General features: G+C 41.9%; 1 long non-coding RNA gene across 1 annotated transcript in view; it reads left to right on the top strand.

The window, feature by feature from the left end:
* The window catches only part of LOC135541276 (uncharacterized), a 19,652-nt gene extending 10,266 nt beyond the window's left edge, over positions 1-9,386 (top strand). The window contains exon 3 of the long non-coding RNA XR_010455950.1: positions 8,321-9,386. This is a non-coding gene — a long non-coding RNA (uncharacterized LOC135541276). The remainder of the gene's footprint in view (positions 1-8,320) is intronic.
* The last annotated feature ends 614 nt before the right edge of the window (positions 9,387-10,000 follow it).

Below are 10,000 nucleotides of genomic sequence, written 5' to 3'. Positions count from 1 at the left end.
CTTGTCTCTCAGATCGTTCACAGCTTTGTGGAAGTTACCTGTGGCGCTGATGTTTAGGCCAAGGTATGTATAGTTTTTTGTGTGCTCTAGGGCAACAGTGTCGAGATGGAATTTGTATTTGTGGTCCTGGTGACTGGACCTTTTTTGGAACACCATTATTTTGGTCTTACTGAGATTTACTGTCATGGCCCAGGTCTGACAGAATCTGTGCATAAGATCTAGGTGCTGCTGTAGGCCCTCCTTGGTTGGTGACAGAAGCACCAGATCATCAGCAAACAGCAGACATTTGACTTCAGATTCTAGTAGGGTGAGGCCGGGTGCTGCAGACTTTTCTAGTGCCCGCGCCAGTTCGTTGATATATATGTTGAAGAGGGTGGGGCTTAAGCTGCATCCCTGTCTAACCCCACGACCCTGTGTGAAGAAATTTGTGTGTTTTTTGCCAATTTTAACCGCACACTTGTTGTTTGTGTAGATGGATTTTATGATGTCGTATGTTTTACCCCCAACACCACTTTCCATCAGTTTGTATAGCAGACCCTTATGCCAAATTGAGTGGAAGGCTTTTTTGAAATCAACAAAGCATGAGAAGACTTTGCCTTTGTTTTGGTTTGTTTGGTTGTCAATTAGGGTGTGCAGGGTGAATACATGGTCTGTTGTACGGTAATTTGGTAAAAAGCCAATTTGACATTTGCTCAGTACATTGTTTTCATTGAGGAAGTGCACGAGTCTGCTGTTAATGATAATGCAGAGGATTTTCCCAAGGTTACTGTTGACGCATATTCCACGGTAGTTATTGGGGTCAAATTTGTCTTTACTTTTGTGGATTGGGGTGATCAGTCCTTGGTTCCAAATATTGGGGAGATGCCAGAGCTAAGGATGATGTTAAAGAGTTTTAGTATAGCCAATTGGAATTTGTTGTCTGTGTATTTGATCATTTCATTGAGGATACCATCAACACCACAGGCCTTTTTGGGTTGGAGGGTTTTTATTTTGTCCTGTAACTCATTCAATGTAATTGGAGAATCCAGTGGGTTCTGGTAGTCTTTAATAGTTTATTCTAAGATCTGTATTTGATCATGTATATGTTTTTGCTCTTTATTCTTTGTTATAGAGCCAAAAAGATTGGAGAAGTGGTTTACCCATACATCTCCATTTTGGATAGATAATTCTTCGTGTTGTTGTTTGTTTAGTGTTTTCCAATTTTCCCAGAAGTGGTTAGAGTCTATGGATTCTTCAATTACATTGAGCTGATTTCTGACATGCTGTTCCTTCTTTTTCCGTAGTGTATTTCTGTATTGTTTTAGTGATTCACCATAGTGAAGGCGTAGACTCAGGTTTTCCGGGTCTCTATGTTTTGGGTTGGACAGGTTTCTCAATTTCTTTCTTAGATTTTTGCATTCTTCATCAAACCATTTGTCATTGTTGTTAATTTTCTTCGGTTTTCTATTTGAGATTTTTAGATTTGATAGGGAAGCTGAGAGGTCAAATATACTGTTAAGATTTTCTACTGCCAAGTTTACACCTTCACTATTACAGTGGAACGTTTTACCCAGGAAATTGTCTAAAAGGGATTGAATTTGTTGTTGCCTAATTGTTTTTTGGTAGGTTTCCAAACTGCATTCCTTCCATCTATAGCATTTCTCAATGTTACTCAGTTCCTTTGGCTTTGATGCCTCATGATTGAGTATTGCTCTGTTTAGGTAGACTGTGATTTTGCTGTGGTCTGATAGGGGTGTCAGTGGGCTGACTGTGAACGCTCTGAGAGACTCTGGGTTGAGGTCAGTGATAAAGTAGTCTACAGTACTACTGCCAAGAGATGAGCTATAGGTGTACCTACCATAGGAGTCCCCTCGAAGCCTACCATTGACTATGTACATACCCAGCGTGCGACAGAGCTGCAGGAGTTGTGACCCGTTTTTGTTGGTTATGTTGTCATAGTTGTGCCTAGGGGGCATACGGGGAGGGAATGCTGTCACCTCCAGGCAGGTGTTTGTCCCCCTGTGTGCTGAGGGTGTCAGGTTCTTGTCCGGTTCTGGCATTTAGGTCGCCACAGACTAGTACATGTCCCTGGGCCTGGAAATGATTGATTTCCCCTCCAGGATGGAGAAGCTGTCTTCATTAAAATATGGGGATTCTAGTGGGGGGATATAGGTAGCACACAGGAGGACATTTTTCTCTGTTAGGATAATTTCCTTTTGAATTTCTAGCCAAATGTAGAATGTTCCTGTTTTGATTAATTTAATGGAGTGAGTTAGGTCTGCTCTATACCAAATTAGCATACCCCCTGAGTCCCTTCCCTGTTTCACACCTGGTAGTTTGGTGGATGGGACTACCAGCTCTCTGTAACCTAGAGGGCATCCAGTGGGTCTGTCTCCTCTATACCAGGTGTCTTGCAGGATGACAATGTCTGTATTACCGATTTCTTTGGTGAAGTCCGGGTTTCTGCTCTTCAGGCCAAAGGCAGATGACCTCAGGCCTTGGATATTCCAGGATGAAATAGTAAAGGCTTTTTGTTCCATAAAGTGTCCAATGTTGTTGGTCGTGGTTTGGCCTCTCTCTCTCTGTCTCTCTCTGTCTCTGTCTCTCTCTGTCTCTGTCTCTCTCTCTGTCAGGACATATTTTTAACACAATTTAACACATCATCTAAAACAAGCTTAGCAGCTGAAACTGTACTATGTCCTGGTCTAAAACCAGACTGGCTGAAACTGTACTATGTCCTGGTCTTAAACCCAGACTGGCTGAAACTGTACTATGTCCTGGTCTTAAACCAGACTGGCTGAAACTGTACTATGTCCTGGTCTTAAACCAGACTGGCTGAAACTGTACTATGTCCTGGTCTTAAACCAGACTGGCTCAAACTGTACTATGTCCTGGTCTTAAACCCAGACTGGCTGAAGCTGTACTATGTCCTGGTCTTAAACCAGACTGGCTGAAACTGTACTATGTCCTGGTCTTAAACCAGACTGGCTGAAACTGTACTATGTCCTGGTCTTAAACCAGACTGGCTGAAACTGTACTATGTCCTGGTCTTAAACTGTACTATGTCCTGGTCTTAAACCAGACTGGCTCAAACTGTACTATGTCCTGGTCTTAAACCCAGACTGGCTGAAACTGTACTATGTCCTGGTCTTAAACCAGACTGGCTGAAACTGTACTATGTCCTGGTCTTAAACCCAGACTGGCTGAAACTGTACTATGTCCTGGTCTTAAACCAGACTGGCTCAAACTGTACTATGTCCTGGTCTTAAACTGTACTATGTCCTGGTCTTAAACCAGACTGGCTCAAACTGTACTATGTCCTGGTCTTAAACCCAGACTGGCTGAAACTGTACTATGTCCTGGTCTTAAACCAGACTGGCTCAAACTGTACTATGTCCTGGTCTTAAACCAGACTGGCTCAAACTGTACTATGTCCTGGTCTTAAACCAGACTGGCTGAAACTGTACTATGTCCTGGTCTTAAACCAGACTGGCTGAAGCTGTACTATGTCCTGGTCTTAAACCAGACTGGCTCAAACTGTACTATGTCCTGGTCTTAAACCCAGACTGGCTGAAACTGTACTATGTCCTGGTCTAAAACCAGACTGGCTGAAACTGTACTATGTCCTGGTCTTAAACCCAGACTGGCTGAAACTGTACTATGTCCTGGTCTAAAACCAGACTGGTACACATTTAGAATAGAATGAGAAGTTTACAAAGTTCTTAGCTGACAGTTGGCCATAGATTCTGAAACTTGGGAAAGGCAAGATGACTTGGAAATTGGATGGTAGTTATCTAAGTCCGAAGGATCTCCTCCTTTTTGTAGGGGAGGACATGTGCCACTTTCTAGATCTTAGGGATAACACCGGAAACAATTTGCAAGTAAAAAATATATAATCAATGATTCTGCAATAAGTGGGGCAGAGAGCTGCAGTAAGAAGGGATCAAGATAATCAACCTCTATGGATTTTTTAAATAGATTTTTTTTTAGCAAGGGACTTAGTACATCATAGATATAACATTGTTGAAATGAAGATGAAGGCTGTGTATCTGAAAAATCCATGAATGATTCGTTCTTTGCTGTAATTTTCAGAAACTATTTTTTTCCAAAAGGTTGCCAGCTGAGGCAAAATGGTTATTATAAATGCACCACAAATGTCCATTTTGACTATTATGGGACCAGCTAGGGAAACATGGGTGGAGTATTGTTCATTTGACTGAACCAGGAAGAAGGAGTGTGGGATGTCCCTCCTCTTCCGTCTCTTGTGGTTGCAGCTGATATGACGTTCTCCTGAGTGAAGGACAGTACCACCACATGACCAGCAGATGGCAGTGCTAATTCTGTCTTGTCAAGGCCATTATTGGCCTCTACAGTGGATGTAGATTTGCATAGGTCAAGAGCATGGACATACAGTATATTATTATTGTTGCTTAAACATATTGTTCATGCACAGGTACGGATGGGAAATCGTTTATAGGTCCTGGATGGGAAATCGTTTATAGTTTATAGGTCCGAGATGGGAAATAGTTTATAGGTCCTGGATGGGAAATCGTTTATAGTTTATAGGTCCGAGATGGGAAATAGTTTATAGGTCCTGGATGGGAAATAGTTTATAGGTCCTGGATTGGAAATAGTTTATAGGTCCTGGATGGGAAATAGTTTATAGTTTATAGGTCCTGGATGGGAAATAGTTTATAGTTTATAGGTCCTGGATGGGAAATAGTTTATAGGTCCTGGATGGGAAATAGTTTATAGGTCCTGGATGGGAAATAGTTTGTAGTTTATAGGTCCTGGATGGGAAATAGTTTATATGGGAAATAGTTTATAGGTCCTGGATGGGAAATAGTTTATAGTTTATAGGTCCTGGATGGGAAATAGTTTATAGTTTATAGGTCCTGGATGGGAAATAGTTTATAGGTCCTGGATGGGAAATAGTTTATAGGTCCTGGATGGGAAATAGTTTGTAGTTTATAGGTCCTGGATGGGAAATAGTTTATAGGTCCTGGATGGGAAATAGTTTATAGGTCCTGGATGGGAAATAGTTTATAGGTCCGAGATGGGAAATAGTTTATAGGTCCTGGATGGGAAATAGTTTGTAGTTTATAGGTCCTGGATGGGAAATAGTTTATAGGTCCTGGATGGGAAATAGTTTGTAGTTTATAGGTCCTGGATGGGAAATAGTTTGTAGTTTATAGGTCCTGGATGGGAAATAGTTTGTAGTTTATAGGTCCTGGATGGGAAATAGTTTGTAGTTTATAGGTCCTGGATGGGAAATAGTTTGTAGTTTATAGGTCCTGGATGGGAAATAGTTTATAGTTCCTGGATGGGAAATAGTTTCTAGGTCCTGGATGGGAAATAGTTTATAGGTCCTGGATGGGAAATAGTTTGTACTTCCTGCAGGGGGAATGCAGTTGCATGTCCCACAAAAAAATGCAACAAAGCTCCTATGCAAAAACCCTTACAAATCTTAGCATAGTCTAGTAGCCTACTGACATTGAAAGCATGATTCAGAAATTAGGGAGAGAGATTTTAATTACAGAAGAGTGGATTAACTTTTTCAACGCTAGTTAAGGATACTAATAGTTTTCATGTTTCACATTGAATGTATTAACTACAAAAAGGTGAGACGTTTTAAATGTTTTATTCTGGTGCTGCTCTGCAATCATAAACTTGTTCGCTAGCTAACCAGCTGCTCTAATGTGAAGCCAACTCTCTGAAGGTCAAAGACATTCAAAAGTTCCTTGATAGAAGCCTCTCCTCCGTAGGTATAATTTAACTAGGCAAGTCAGTTAAGTACAAATACTTATTTTCAATGACGGCCTGGGAACAGTGGGTTAACTGCCTGTTCAGGGCCAGAACGACAGATTTGTACCTTGTCAGCTCAGGGATTTGAACTTGCAACCTTTCGGTTACTAGTCCAACGCTCTAACCAGTAGGCTACCCTGCTGCCCCATGTGATATGAATTGAAAAAAAGACAATTTCAGAGGTTTTAAAAGGGAACATAAAGGAATGATATAAACTGTAACTTTTGTTTGTTTCAAACCAGTTCAGAACTTTATATTTCTGGTCGGAACAGTGGAATGGAATGAAAAACAAAATAATAGTTTTGTTCAAAACAAAACGATTTGGGAAATAATTTGGCTCCCAACCACTGATACAGAAACACAATGAACTCAGTGGCTGAATTGAAACTTGACCTGGACATTTTACTCTTGTCACATCATATTTTAACCAAAGGAAGAAACATGAATGAAATCTGCCAATTTTGTATAAAATATGTGGTTCTTAATTCCATGTGTCATTTTGAAACTGTGTTTCTTTTCTTCTGCTTTACTCAGCATTTTGATTTTAGCAAATGATCGGAAAATATAACATGTCACCTTGGATGGGGTGTGGTTCACCACGTTCAACAGAAACTCAGAAAGTAAAAAGTAAATGCTGATGGATCAGTTTCATTTCAGTAAAATGCCTCTGAAGATTTGATAAGAAAAATAAATGCTTGCAAACTGTGGATTATCTATTTATTTGACCATGTTTTTAACAGTGTTAACAGGGTTAGGAAGCTTATGGTGAAGGATTTAGGAATGGGATGGGTCGAGAATCTCCACCTTATGACACAGAGTAAACTGTTTCCTGATCAGAGAAGTGTGTGTGTGTGTGGGGAGAACAGTGAAATGTATCCCATGTTGACACGCAGTAACGCTAACTCGTTGTTTCTGTACTTTTCAAGGAGGAAGGAAGATGGCCAATGTAGAATGATGACAGAGTCACATACAGGTTGATACAGTTCAGTTGTTGCTGGTAACATGCAACACCGCACTGCTTGCTTCAGTAAATCTTCAAATCTACCAATTTGATGACCCGGTTGGAGGCATTTCAAGCTGCCCTTTTTGAAGTTTCCTAAATTGGTGTAGTTCTGTCCTTGAGATGTCCTTGTCTATTGATGTTCTGTATTATGTCATATTTCATGTTTTGTGGAACCCAGGATGAGTAGCTGCTGCTTTCACAACAGCCAAAGGGGATCCTAATAAAATACCACATTGCAAAATAACCTTGTGTGGAGTGAGGAGCCATATGTTGGGTCGTCATAGTTGTGGCTTGAGATATGCTAAATAGGCAGTCTTAAATTAACCAACCAAAACGAGGAAGAAGAGAACAGAGAGAACTCCTTCCGATTCTAGAACACTGGGAATTAAAATAACATTCTGTCTAATTCAGCATTCTATTATACCACCAGCCCATGTGACATCTACAGACATGGGCTATATTTGATGTTATAATAGGAAAAACTATAGAGAAGAGCAGTTGAGAGGAGAGGATAGGAGGGAAGAGTGGGGAGGTGGGGAGAGAGGAGGGAAGAGAAGAGAGGAGGGGAAAGGAGGGAGGAGAAGAGAAGTGTCCCTTCTGTTGCTGCAAACACAGATAGAGGATCTTCATTTGATCCGCCTGGTACAGGAGAACTTTCCTGCAATGCAGGAAAAGTAAAACTTGTAGTGTATTTGAGGTTTAAAAAGGTTTTTGAAGTTTGGAATTTCCACAAATTTCAGACTTGATTTTCAATTACACTTTTTTTTTTTTAAATCAACCCCAACAGAAAACATCCATGAATTATAATCCACATGTTAATTGACATTTCCTGTTAATGCAGGATTATTATCCTGCTGAAGCAAAATGGTTCAAAGGAAGATCCTTCATCATATAGATATTATATATATATATATATATATATATACATATATACATATAGTGAGTAAGCAGAGTCACAGTTTTCTCTCATGATTGATCTCAACTGAAACTGTTGCCCAACAGAAACTCAATGTCTCTCTCTCTCTCTCTCTCAAACCTGGGATTGTACTTTTGTCCATCACATCAGCTGCAATACCGTAAATCCCCTAAACCTAACCCTTGTCACAACCCCAACACCGTGAGGGTTAAGAACAGTTTGTGCATGTTGACATCCTGTGAGTTTTATAAATAGGTTATAAAGTACATCTAAAAACCACTTCAAATCTGAGTTACATCCTTCCTGTTTGTTGAGGTGGAGAACACTGCGCATGCAGCAATGTGTTGAGGCTGTGGGGGCTGTGCTTTGGTAAAGTGTGTGGGGTTATATCCTTCCTGTTTGGCCCTGTCTGGGGGTGTCCTCGGATGAGGCCACAGTGTCTCCTGACCCCTCCTGTCTCAGCCTCCAGTATTTATGCTGCAGTAGTTTATGTGTCGGGGGGCTAGGGTCAGTTTGTTATATCTGGAGTACTTCTCCTGTCCTATTCGGTGTCCTGTGTGAATCTAAGTGTGCGTTCTCTAATTCTCTCCTTCTCTCTCTCTTTCTCTCTCTCGGAGGACCTGAGCCCTAGGACCATGCCCCAGGACTACCTGACATGATGACTCCTTGCTGTCCCCAGTCCACCTCACCGTGCTGCTGCTCCAGTTTCAACTGTTCTGCCTTATTATTATTCGACCATGCTGGTCATTTATGAACATTTGAACATCTTGGCCATGTTCTGATATAATCTCCACCCGGCACAGCCAGAAGAGGACTGGCCACCCACATAGCCTGGTTCCTCTCTAGGTTTCTTCCTAGGTTTTGGCCTTTCTAGGGAGTTTTTCCTAGCCACCGTGCTTCTACACCTGCATTGCTTGCTGTTTGGGGTTTTAGGCTGGGTTTCTGTACAGCACTTTGAGATATCAGCTGATGTACGAAGGGCTATATAAATAAATTTGATTTGAGCAGAGGACCGACCTCACATTATCTGATGTACAGTACACATTATTTTAATTTCACCTTTATTTAACCAGGCAAGTCAGTTAAGAACAAATTCTTATTTTCAATGACGGCCTAGGAACAGTGGGTTAACTGCCTGTTCAGGGGCAGAACGACAGATTTGTACCTTGTCAGCTCGGGGATTAGAACTCACAACCTTCCAGTTACTAGTCCAACGCTCTAACCACTAGGCTACGCTGCCGCCTCTACACTCTAACCACTAGGCTACGCTGCCGCCCCAACTACACATGTCATTTATCAGCCATTCTTATCCACTTACAAGAGGAATTATGATAAAATACAGTGTGTCACCTAGTCATCTCAGGGATTTGTATCAGCAACCTTCCAGGTACTGGCCCAATGCTCTTAACTACTAGGACACACACACAACACAACAATCAGATCGATTATAATTTCTCTAATATATAAGAATCCTCTGACTCGGTATCTCCATGATAACTTCAGATATACTGTAACAGTTTCTACTGAGACACCTGATGAAAGACAAACACCTGCTGCCTCCACATTGACTCTGTACCGGTACCCCTGTATATAGCCTCCACATTGACTCTGTACCGGTACCCCTGTATATAGCCTCCACATTGACTCTGTACCGGTACCCCCTGTATATAGCCTCCACATTGACTCTGTACCGGTACCCCTGTATATAGCCTCCACATTGACTCTGTACCGGTACCCCCTGTATATAGTCTCCACATTGACTCTGTACCGGTACCCCTGTATATAGCCTCCACATTGACTCTGTACCGGTACCCCCTGTATATAGCCTCCACATTGACTCTGTACCGGCACCCCCTGTATATAGCCTCCACATTGACTCTGTACCGGTACCCCCTGTATATAGCCTCCACATTGACTCTGTACCGGTACCCCCTGTATATAGCCTCCCCATTGACTCTGTTCCTGTAGCCCCTGTATATAGTCTCCGCATTGACTCTGTACCGGTACCCCCTGTATATAGTCTCCACATTGACTCTGTACCGGTACCCCTGTATATAGCCTCCACATTGACTCTGTACCGGTACCCCCTGTATATAGCCTCCACATTGACTCTGTACCGGTACCCCCTGTATATAGCCTCCACATTGACTCTGTACCGGTACCCCCTGTATATAGCCTCCATATTGACTCTGTACTGGTACCCCCTGTATATAGCCTCCACATTGACTCTGTACCAGTACCCCCTGTATATAGCCTCCCCATTGACTCTGTTCCTGTAGCCCCTGTATATAGTCTCC

The sequence above is a fragment of the Oncorhynchus masou genome, chromosome 6 (genome assembly GCF_036934945.1).
Source record: "Oncorhynchus masou masou isolate Uvic2021 chromosome 6, UVic_Omas_1.1, whole genome shotgun sequence".
NCBI lineage: Eukaryota > Metazoa > Chordata > Actinopteri > Salmoniformes > Salmonidae > Oncorhynchus > Oncorhynchus masou.
The sequence above is the reverse complement of the archived record's forward strand: the minus strand, read 5'-3'. Positions and strand labels throughout refer to the sequence as shown.